The sequence below is a fragment of the Dermacentor silvarum genome, chromosome 1, assembly GCF_013339745.2.
Source record: "Dermacentor silvarum isolate Dsil-2018 chromosome 1, BIME_Dsil_1.4, whole genome shotgun sequence".
NCBI lineage: Eukaryota > Metazoa > Arthropoda > Arachnida > Ixodida > Ixodidae > Dermacentor > Dermacentor silvarum.
This window is the reverse complement of record NC_051154.1, coordinates 1,082,285-1,094,401: the sequence shown is the minus strand read 5'-3', so window position 1 is coordinate 1,094,401 and position 12,117 is coordinate 1,082,285.

Below are 12,117 nucleotides of genomic sequence, written 5' to 3'. Positions count from 1 at the left end.
AAGCCAGCGCCGGGGGGAGCGGGGGGGAGGGGGGGGGGCACTCGTCGCTCGCTCGCACCGTCTCTTATCTCCACACGGCTCTGACCTTTATGCGCCGTGAATTCGCCGCTCAGTTTCCGTTGAAGCGATAGACCGCACGTACCTTCGCCGCTGCGGCGTATCCGCTTGCTGCCAGAGTTTTGACGGTCGTTGTCTGCAGTCATTCAGTGTGATCTATTCATGTCTGTTTGTGCGCGCTCACACCACGCTTGTTCATTTAGTTAGTAATAGTCGGGCCACATTTTCCAACGCACGCTACACATGCAATGCTGCCCGGATCGGCAGTGCAGCGCTACAGGTGTGTCCCTTCGCACGCGCTGCTCACGGCAGCGCTTCTCATCAACACCACCGTTTCACACGCGCCTTCTCGTGGTCATCGAGTCTCTCTTCATGTCGGTCTACTTACGCCGCAGCACACCTGCTTACTTAATCAGCTCATGTTTACTACAATTCATATTGCTACCAAAGCCGCTCACCTTACTTCGTATGACATTGCTGTGTTGCTATCGCATTCATTGCTTCGCCCTTAGGGCGAAACTGTGACATTTTTTTTTTTCTTAGGGGTCCCCGCCTCACCGTTGTGCTTAAGGTTCCGAAGAGTGGGGTCCTTTTCTTGCTCGGTAACCAAAGTGCAAGTTGTTACGTTTAGCAACTTTCACCAGCATTCCGTTTCCCGAGATACTACAGGTTCCTCGTTCACTCTCAAAACTGCCGCCTCTTCCTGACTCAGTGCGGTGGCCTGTTCTTTAGCCGACGCGCCTTCAACGACCTCGCATTCACATGGTCACCTCGTTGGCGCTCTCTGAGGGTTCCTTGTGTAAGGCTGTGTCCTCCTGTGCTGGGCTTGCGCATGCTACCTTTACCGCGAGTTGTCGTGCCTTTGATCTGGTTAGAGCTTGCACTATTCCTTCGCCGCAAACGACTCCCCTGCTCCGCAACAACTCGTCGGATTTGTTTGAAAACAAATATGGATATTGCGGTGGAAGGTGCGCTGACACGGCGGCTTCTGTGTCAAGTGTTCCGAAAGGACCCTCAACGCGGACTCTGGCTACTGGTAGACAAAGACTGTTAGCCTCTGCTGCTTGCTTTATCCAAGCGCATGCTCCTGTAAACTGACTTTGTTCTACGTATGAGGGATGAACGACATCCATCGTGGCGGCTGAGTCCCGGAGTACGCGACAAGGCTTGTCATTCACTACGAGATCCCGAATGTACGGTTCTAAGAATCTCATATTGTCATCAGTATTGCTCACTGACAAAAAGACAACTTTTGGATTTCTGCAACCGAGGGCAATATGTCCTGTCTTTTGGCAGTTAAAGCACACAACTGGCTTTCTAGCTTCGAAAGCCTTCTTTTGTTGCGCAGCCTTGAGTTCTGGTGGCTCCTCCTTTCCCTCTCTGTTCTTCTCGTCATTACTGGTCGCTGACTCCGCTTTCTCCTTTCCTTTATACGGTCTCGAGCTTGGCCAACGCTCCTGCTTGTCGGATTTGGATCTATTCTCTTTCCTGAGCGTCTCTTTGCTTTCGGGGCCCCGGCGCGATGCGGATTCCCCAGCAAGCTCTGCCGCCCTTGCGACTGTCTCTACGCTTGGCCTATCCTGCATCCAATATCTTATGTTTTCAGGCAGTCGGCGGAAGAATTGTTCCAGCCCAAAACACTCTACCACTTTGTCGTGGTCACCAAAAGCTCCGGATCCTTTTAGCCACTCCTTCATATTGGCCATCAACGAGTACGCGAAATCGACATACGAATCGTTTCTGGCCTTTTCGGCCTCCCTGAACTTTGTTCGCCGAAAACTTGTACTTTTTCAGAAGACTAGACTTTACTTTCTCATAGTCTTCTGATTCTTCTTTTTTCATGCGAGCTATCACGTCTGCAACCTCACACGGCAGCAACGTTAGCAGACGCTGCGGCCACGAGTCTTTCAGAAATCCAGCCTTCTCACATGTACGCTCAAAGTTCACCAAGAAGAGGTCCACATCCTCCCCGACTTGGTATGACTGCATCAAGTCCTTCATTTTTTTTTCTCGCGCTCCCTTGAGATGGGAGTCGCTTCTCCGGTATTCTGAGCCTTCAAAATCTCAAGCTCAATGAGCTTCATCTCGAGCGCGTCACGTCTTTCGCGTTCGTCTCTGGCCTCACGTGCTACGCGTTTCTCTTTGGTCGCACGTGCTATTCGGTCTTCTTATTTTTTCTTAATGCTAATTAAGCATTCTTCTAGTTCCTCGTCGTCTGCCCCGAGTGCTTCAATCACCTCAATTATCTCTGGCTTTCTCTGTCGCTCTGAAATTTCTATGTTCAGCTCATTGGCCAATTAACTCTAGCAATTCCGGCTTCTTTACCGCCTTCAGGTTCATGGCTGTCCTTAATGCTTCTATTTCTTCACTTCTACACGACCGTGACGTACTCTAAAAACACTCGTCAATGGTTACTACTATCACTGCTTTTGTATAATTTCCCCAAAATTACAAAAAGTCTGGTGATATCTCAGTGAAGAAAGGCCGTGCACTCACCAGCTGCAATCATGAATCCTGCGACGATCGTCCCGAAGTTGTTATCAAGAGACCTTCTTTCCAGGATGAAGCGTCGTCGATCCCATTAGCTGCCAACCAATTGTTGCGACGCCCGTTCCTTCAAGCTCGACCGGCGTTACTGCTGGGTAGCGTGGCGTTCTCGGCAGACTGCAGGCGTCCGGTAGACCATAGCGACCAGGCAGGGGCAAGACGATTTCTTAGTGTGAAAGTTGCACAGTTTATTTCATGGTTGATGAAGGTTAGAAAAAATGTCACAGTTTCGCGCTAAGGGCGAAGCAATGAATGCGATAGCAACACAGCAATGTCATACGAAGTAAGGTGAGCGGCTTTGGTAGCAATATGAATTGTAGTAAACATGAGCTGATTAAGTAAGCAGGTGTGCTGCGGCGTAAGTAGACCGACATGAAGAGAGACTCGATGACCACGAGAAGGCGCGTGTGAAACGGTGGTGTTGATGAGAAGCGCTTCCCGTGGGCAGCGCGTGCGAAGGGACACACCTGTAGCGCTGCACTGCCGATCCGGGCAGCATTGCATGTGTAGCGTGCGTTGGAAAATGTCGTCCGACTATTACTAACTGAATGAACAAGCGTGGTGTGAGCGCGCACAAACAAACACGAATAGATCACACTGAATGACTGCAGACAACGACTGTCAAAACGCTGGCAGCAAGCACATATAGGCCGCAGCGGGCGAAAGTACGTGCGGTCTATCGCTTCAACGGAAACTGAGCGGCGAATGCACGGCGCATAAAGGTCAGAGCCGTGTGGAGATAAGAGACGGTGCGGACGAGCGACGAGCGCGGTTGTTGGCAGAGTAGAAGTGCCCCCCCCCCCCCCCCGCCCGCTCCCTCCGGCGCTGGCTTCCTGCTTCCTTGCTTGCGCGTCGGAGATGAGTGCGTTCGCTCTCCGTGATAGCACGCGTCCCCGCACGCTTCCGCTCGGGCATACGGCGCGCGGCGAAGATTTTATCTATAGGGAACCTCACGGCGACGGCGACGACGACGGCGACGGCGACGACGACGGCAGAAATCCGGTTGAAGTGTCCATATAATTGCTATCGCAATAAAAGAAGAGAATGAAAAATACATGGTGGGGCCGCTTAAGTAGACCCGCTAACATCGTAGGCGGGATTTCGCTGACGTCAGCATCACGTGATAAGTACTGAGTCATGTCGGGGGTGCGGCAGCTGCTACCTCTCTCCTAGGCGACGTTTAGGGGGCTTGCCTCCGATAGCGGTGACTTGAGGCTTCTGTCGTGCATCGTTCGCTCTCTGGGCGCTATCTGGGTGCACGTACGCAAAGGGCCTGGTAAACAATGCGACACCAGGCCCCGGTGGTACACAGTTCGGGGAAGGCGGAACTCCTCGCCTGCAGGGCACACACACACACACACACACACACACACACACACACACACACACACAAAGGAGGCTATAAATCACTGCGACTCGCCCGCCAGATTGAGGACCACTCGAGACAACCATAGCGAATCAGGGATTCACCCTCTGTTGGTTTAGGCATGGGCATCCGATAATTCCCCTTGCACGGGGCGTCACACGTTAATCGTAACGACCGGGCTGTCATACGTCAATCGTAATCCTTTTTGACACGGGGCGTGACATGTCAATCGTAACATGACCTAGCCGTACTTCATCTGCTACAGTTTACAGTACAACCTCCGTGGACGCTGTATTTCCTATCGACAAGAACATCGACTGTCCAGCGGCCTTAGAATCAACTGCCGTCACCTTGGTTCAGCAGTGGGCATGTTAGCGATGCGATTTCGTTAAACTCTGCTTTGCTTTATGCCACAGGGTGGTGCATTCCATCATTGTTTTGCAAACGCTCAAACAATCCAATGGTGCTCGTTTTAACATGCCCAAATGTTATCTTAAGCACTGTATTTGAATGCTTGCATGTTAAAAATTTGCTTCCATTGGGCTGGTGACATTAAGGTAAGCCCTCGGCTAACTAATGCTAATACAGACGCCAGAAAGGGCGTTGTTGCCGTACTAAAATCAATGAATGCGAAGATCGACAAAAACCACGGCGAAGTTATAGGTCAACTTAACGAACTGAAAACGTCAGTCAAATATTGAAGAACAGATGGATGACATACACAGTAGGTTAAGAACCGTTGAAGACAAGCTTGCTAATGCTCCGAAATTCTCTGAGGAAGGCAACTTGTCCGAATGCGTGCGTGCGCAAACTGATTCCATCAGTGATCGTTTGGATGAGCTGGAAGACCAATCACGCCGCGAAAATTTCATTTTTCTTGGGTTTAGTGATGAAAGCTCCGAGTCGTGGGCTGTTTCCGAATAGAAGTTAAGTGAACCGCTGTTTTCTGATTTGAATATGCAGCTACCAGATGACGTAGCTGCATATTCAAAGCAGAAAACAGCGTATAATGAGATCACTAAGCATTATTATCTGTCAAGACGGGTATTCCCCCTCCCGCACCCTGCCTTATGCAGGGCGCGGGCGGTGACCCTTCGACTTTTACAAGCTCGTGTGTATCCTAACCTTGCGGTTCTTCACGCTATATACCCTGAAAGGTATCCCAGTGCGGACTGCCCTGCCTGTGGACTAACGGCAACATTTAACCATGTGTTGTGGGAGTGTGAAGCCATCGGCTCCGCCTTCAGCGAGGATAGGTGGGCTGCGCTTTTGGGCAGCCCCGAACTCAACGACCAAACCCTGGCCGTCCAGAGTGCCCGCGATCGGGCCGTCAAGCTCGGCTTGCCGGTCCCTACGTGGGACTAGCCGGGTGGCGCGGGGTGTCCCCTGCGTCTTCTCTGGACCTCAATAAAGTTTTTTCACTCACTCACTCACCAGATGACGTCATTCTGGGGCTCATAAAATAGGTAAATTTTCACCAAGACACGCCCACTGATAACTAGGTTGAATAAATTTAAAACAAAAGAAGCAGTTTTCGCAGCTAGATCCAAAGTAAAAAAAAAAAATCCGCCTCCATTCAACCCTGTGAAAGTGGATGTAACAGTTGACGACGTTACACGAGCGCCACGACCACAAGGCGTCGCACCGTCGAGAGCGTGCACCACAGAGTAACATAGTAAACGTCGTTTGCTATGTTACTCTATGGCGTCCACGACCTCGTTCGCGCCATTTTCGTCGTTGTTTCGACGCCGCGGTGCACGTTCGCGGAGTCCATACGCTTGCGCGTAACCCGCCTTCACGAAGTGAACGTCACTGTAATTTTTTAACAGTCTTTCCCTGATGTCGCTTACGGTCGCAGCACACTCTGGCCGACCGATGCAACGAACAGAGTGCCCAGTGATCAAGGACAGATGAAAAGTTTATTTTTGAAAAACCAAAGCGAACACAGGGGACTCATACATTGCTGAGAGTAACGCTGGTGCTCAGGTACTGGGAGGACTACTCTGCGCTGCTACAATGAAAAATCACACACTCATACAACAGGACCAGCTGTACGCAAACAGTTCACAAAGACACACAGGTGTTGCTAACGCCGTCAACAAAAGGAGGCCGCTGAATTCGGCCCCTTAGCACAAACAAATTAGAACACTTCCACATCAGGAAAGACCACAGAAAGTCTAACGTTGCCATCCACCAGAGATACAAATGGGCAGGACCAGTGCCGCAGGAACTCAACTTCACCGTGTGTAACCAATTGGGTCTCTAGGAAGCGTAGTAAAACCCTCCTAAGGTGAGCCAGCAAACGCCATTGCAGGCGTCGGCGACCGCCAACCACCCTGCAACGGTTTCGCCAAAGAACATATTCCCCGGCGGCGAGGACGAGCCTTGCGTAGGCACCTCGGGGACACCGGCCCCTAGTGGTCCACGCCTATACTTGGCATGCATCGATGCACGAGACGCCAGAAGGTCCTGGCTCCCACACAACCTGCGACAGCGTGGGGCAGTGTTTCCGCACTTGGGGCACCTCGCGGGCTGGACTATAGCCCAGCGCTGTAGGCGTTCTAGTGTAGGCAGGATTGTCCATGCCCTTTCCCACTGCATGTCCACTACTTTCATGGGGAAGCTAGTTGACGTCAATTCCAACCATGGAAACGTCGGTGGCTGGCTATTCAAGGTGGACCGGGCGGATAAGAGTATTTCGCAGAGCCGCGCCGACGCTACATCTCTTGGATCTACCTCGAGGTCGACGGCGTTCCCGGAAAAGCGAGATGACTGCCCTGTAACACGTGAATTCAGCACTCGGGTACAGATTCCCTAACGCTCGGGTGACTACTCCGAAGTGGACCTAGGAAATACATGGCGAGCCGCCTTGCGGCTGCTCCTACGTCATCTATGATTGTCATTAGTGTCTTAAGGCCAAGCGCCATCGTTTCCATACATGGAAGGCCCCCGAGGCGCCTTGGTAATCGTAGGGCGTCCCTCTGCAGACGCTCTTTGCCGCCATGCCAGAAAAAAAAAAAACGGCGTGGCTGAGGGCCTGCAGCACTGGGGTGCGATCTTGAAGAAAAGCCTTTCTTTATGCCAATGCCTTTTCGCGAGACGTCATCGCTTTTGGAAGCGGTGTATACGTATGCATGACGTTTTTTGAATAGTCCAATAAAAAGCTCGCTCCGTTGGGCGGACGTTTCATTCGCGTTTTCTTTTTCCGGGGCTGTATAGCAAATTTATTTTCTAAATGGACACTTAATAAAAGCGCACATCCATCCTACGTAAACCAAATTTGTCTTATAACCTTACAAAGCGAAATCTGACGTTGCAAAAGAAATTCAGCCCCTGTTTTTGAAGTCGTAGCCACATATTTGTCGAATCTACATCCAATCCCTGCCGTTGGGCGCGCGCAAAATGGCTGTAGAAGCCGACTGTCGCACCATCGAGCGTTTACCCTAGTCCGCAATCTCCCGCAAGTGATTGCGACCCACGACGGTGTACTTTCCTCTGAGAAGAATTTCAGACGCTGCTTCCGGGAGACGTGAGATACAAGAGTGAGGTGACTAAAGATTGCTCGTGTAGTGCTTGCGCATTGTTGTGTGGTTTTCGCTGCATGAATTGAATGACATTGTGATCCTTTGCTTTTTAGGAAGAGTCAACAAGAATTATTCATAGCAATGTGGAAGATAGTGGATCGATAACTGTCAAGGCACCGCCACGACAGAGCTTCGTCAAAGAGACGGTCAGGCGCCCTTGCACTGTCGGTTTCACTCCGAGAATGTCCCTAGATTTTATGCAAGCGAAAAAATATCTAGGGACTTTACGAAAAAGAAGCTGCTAGAACAGTAAATCTGAGTAGCCACTTCAACTGTTTACATTAACGGTATAAAGAAATAAAACATAAAGTTAACATTTTATGCGGGCGCTAAGCTTACACAAAATGTTTGCCTCCAACTTTGTTATTATGTTGCGGCCCGGCTGAAATTCCCCAAATTTAGAAAGCAACAAAAATGTCGGCGAAAGGCCCGCGTGTCTCAACAGAGCAGACTGCAATGTTGCTGTAGTTTATCGAGCAGCACCCATACCTGGCGAGAGCTTCCACAAAGCTCTCGCCACGTATGACTGCTGCTCGAAAAAACGAGCTTTGGGAGGAGATAGCGGCCCCTTTAAATGAACAGGGGCCAGCTATCAAAACCCCTAGCCGCTGGCGCAATCATTGGGCCAAGCTGAGCCACAAAGCCAGAAAAGAGGCTGCCAGGGCGGCGAGCGAGAAGCTCTCTAATAATCCTGACAGTAACGTCGTTTCACGTTGTTGTCGTGTTTGCAGGGCTACAGGAGGTAGTAAAGTGGGCGGCATTCACCGCCGCGTCCTCGAGGTCCTCGGCAGGACGGGCCCGTTCTCGTCTCCGCCCCGCAGTTCTTCGCCGACAGCGAGGTGCGTACAGTTGGAGGCGTTTGTGTAAGCTCCCAAATTATCCGCATAGCAGATAACAACAGAGTGCAAAATGTTTTCAGTCATTTTTTTTTTTTTGCGTTGTTCTGCGAGCAATAGTATAGTTTAGGTACTCTGAGCAGTAACTTGTGTAAATGATGTGCATTGCACACAGTGCTCACAATGTCTAAACACAATTCTGACTGCAGGGACCAGCGCTTCCCTCAGAGGAAGCAGCAGCGCTTCCCTCGGAGGAAGCAGCAGGGACCAGCGCTTTCCTTACGGAGACGCCAGCAACAAGCGTCTTCGTAATGTCGGGCCCTGCTGATGTGACACAGGGTTGGGCAAGGTCCCAACAGTATGGTCGGACGAGACATACTTTGAAAGCATGTCTGTCAGGGTTCGATTCAGACGCTCCGTGAGACCATTAGTCTGTGGATGGTAAGACGTAGTCAGCTTGTGCCGGGTTGAGTACGACTGCAGGATGTCGGCGATTACTTTAGAAAGGAATGTCCGACCACGGTCAGGGAGCAGTTGGGGTGGAGCTCCATGCTGCAGAATCGCGTCGAGTAAAAGAAAATCGGCGACATCTGTGGCGCAGCTTGTTCGAAACGCTCTGCTGATGGCGTAGCGCGTGGCGTAATCTGTCTCCACAGCGATCCACTCGTTGCCAGACGTTGATAGAGAGAAAGAGCCAAGTAAGTTTAAGCCAACTCAAAAGAACGGCTCCGAAGGAATGCCGAGCGGTTGAAGGCACCCGGCAGGAAGCGTCAATTGTGTTTTTCAGCACTGGCATTTCTCACACGCCGCAACGTATTTCCGGACGGAGCCAGCAAGTCCTGGAGAAAAGAAGCGTAAGCGAATCCGGTCGTAGGTGCTGGAGACGCCGAGGTGACGTGCCGTTGGTAAGTCGCGAAGTTCTTGGAGAACAGCTGGCCGGAGGTGCTTCACAATGACGAGGAGTACGGCAGGACCGTCGGGGTGTACGTTGTGGCGGTATAATACACCATCCCGGAGAACAAACAAGTTAAGGAACGAATCAGAAGGCGAAGATTCCAAGTGATCAATGATGGCGCGCAAGGTGGCATCACGGCGTTGCTCGTCGGCGACGTGTAGCAGCTGAGAAAGAAAACGCAAGCGTCGGCATCGGTGTCAGGGTCGGCGGGTGGCTCGTCCACTGGATATCGTGATAAACAGTCTGCGTCTTGATGTAGGTGGCCCGACTTGTACACTACTGCATAGGAATATTTTTGCAGCCGCAGAGCCCAGCGACCAAGCCGGCTGGTAGGATCTTTGAGTGAGGAAAGCCAGCAGAGCGCGTGGTGGCCCGTGATTACAGAGAAGTGCGTCCATGCAAGTACGGGCGGAATTTGGAAACCGCGCAGACGAGAGCCAGCTATTCACGATGTGTAATCGAATAGTTGCGCTCCGCTGCTGTTCAAGAGGCGGCTAGCGTAGGCGATAACGCGATCTTGACCCTGTTGGCGTTGGGCTAAGACGGCTCCGATACCGTGACCACTGGCATTGGTAGGGACCTCTGTAGGAGAGGACGAGTCAAAGTGGGCCATTATAGGTGTTGTTGTGAGAACGTTGGCCAGGTGGGCAAATGCGGCAGTTTGAGCGGGACCCCACGTAAACGGCACGTCCTTCTTCAGAAGATCATTAAGTGGTCGGGCAATCGCTGCGAAGTCTTTAACGAACCGTCGGAAGTAGGAGCAGAGTCCTACAAAACTTCGGACGTCTTTGACAGAATGAGAGGTACAGGAAAAGACGTGACACGCACGAATTTTCTCCGGGTCTGGTTGAACACCGGAAGCGTTGGCGAGGTGGCCCAGCACTGTAATCTGCCGACGACCGAAGTGACGCTTCGATGAATTTAGTTGGAGCCCAAACTCGTGGAACACTTGAGGAACAGCTGATATTGCGCTCAAGGTGTGTCTCAAATGTAGACGAAAATACGAAAACGTCGTCTAGGTAGCAGAGGCATGTTGACCATTCGAACCCTTGCAGCAAAGAGTCCATCAAACGTTCGAACGTGGCTGGGGCGTTGCATAGACCGAATGGCAAAACTTTGAATTGATATAGACCATCAGGGGTGACGAACACGGTCTTCTCTTGGTCCTTTTGATCCACAGAAATTAGCCAATAACCAGACCAAAGGCCTATTGATGAAAAGTAGTTGGCACCATGGAGACAATCGAGGGCGTCGTCAATGCGAGGCAAGGGGTAGCCGTCTTTTTTGGTAATTCGGTTTAGATGACAATAATCTACGCAGAAAGGCCACCTGCCATCTTTCTTTTTAACTAGCACAACGGCCAACGCCCAAGGCCTCGACGAGAGTTCAACAATGCCTTGGGCAAGCTATCTCGATCACTACATCTTGAATAACCTAACGCTCTGAAGCAGAAACTTGATATGGCCGGCGATGAATAGGACAGGCATCACCAGTATTGGACAATTGAAGTCTGGCCCAATTGTCCATTGTTGAAGTCGAAGATGTCGTGGTAGGAAACCAAAAGGTGACACAGAGCTGCTGCTTGTTCAGGCAATAGGTCCGCAGCAATCATGGGACTAAATGCTGCGTCACGGTAAATAGCCTCCTGTGGACATGGGGAAATTGGAGAAGACGTCTACTGAAAACACCGTGACGGGTCATCTCCTATTGCACGCAGCGTTGCAACCGCTATGCCTTGGGGTAGAACTTGCTTTGTCAGGCCAAAATTGATGACGGGGAGGCATGCCCGGTTATCGGCTACGGTTACGACGGAGTGGGGCACGGTGATATTGCGCATCAAAAGGACATCAGGAACAGGTTTGGCGACGTAATCACCTTCGGGCACAGGGGAAAATGATAGCAAATCGACGAAAGTCAAGGCTTTAGGCGGCAGGCGGACGAAGGTGGTCGTATTAAAGTTCGGCAGTTCGGCACGAATATGCGCAAGTAGAGAAAGTTCGAGGCAAATGGTACCGGCAGAACAGTCGATCAAAGCTGAATGCGCCGTAAGAATGTCTAGTCAGAGGATTAGATCATGGGGACAATTGGTCAGCACTGTAAAAAGAACTGGAATGTGGTGGTTCGACGATACTTATGCGGGAAGTACACATTCCAGGGACGGCAACAGTGCTGCCATCGGCGACACGTACGGCTTGTGTAGTAGCAGGCGTGAGAACCTTCTTCAGTCGACGACTGAGGTTATAACTCATTGTGGACACCTAGGCTCCAGTATCTATTAATGCCGTCAAAGGGACACCGTTGACGTGAACATCACGTAAGTGCTGGTTCGTTGGGAGCATCAATGGAGAATTTCTACACGGCGAAGATAATGCAGCGCTACCCCCAGAAGCTGCATGGTCTAGTTTTCCGTCCGGGAGGGTCCATATTGGACGGCGATGAATAGCGGCGTGGCTGGGATGACGGGGACCAACGGCGCTGAGGTGACGGTGAGTGAGCGGGACGACTGTCATCGACGGATAAGTTAGAGGTAGGAGGCATACGGCGAGGAGAGTAGCGGCGAGGGTCGGTATATGGGCGAGGAGACGGGTAAAGTAGCTCGAATACTGGGACGTCCAGGAGGTGCCGCAGTGGCGAGCTACGTGGCCGACTCGGAGGCAACGGAAGCAGGTTGGCTTGTCGTCCGGAGTTCTCCGCTCTGTAGGGTTGCGATATCTGGGAGGGGGAATACGGATCGCTGTGAGGCGCAGCTGTCGGCACCGGTCTGGCGTCAGG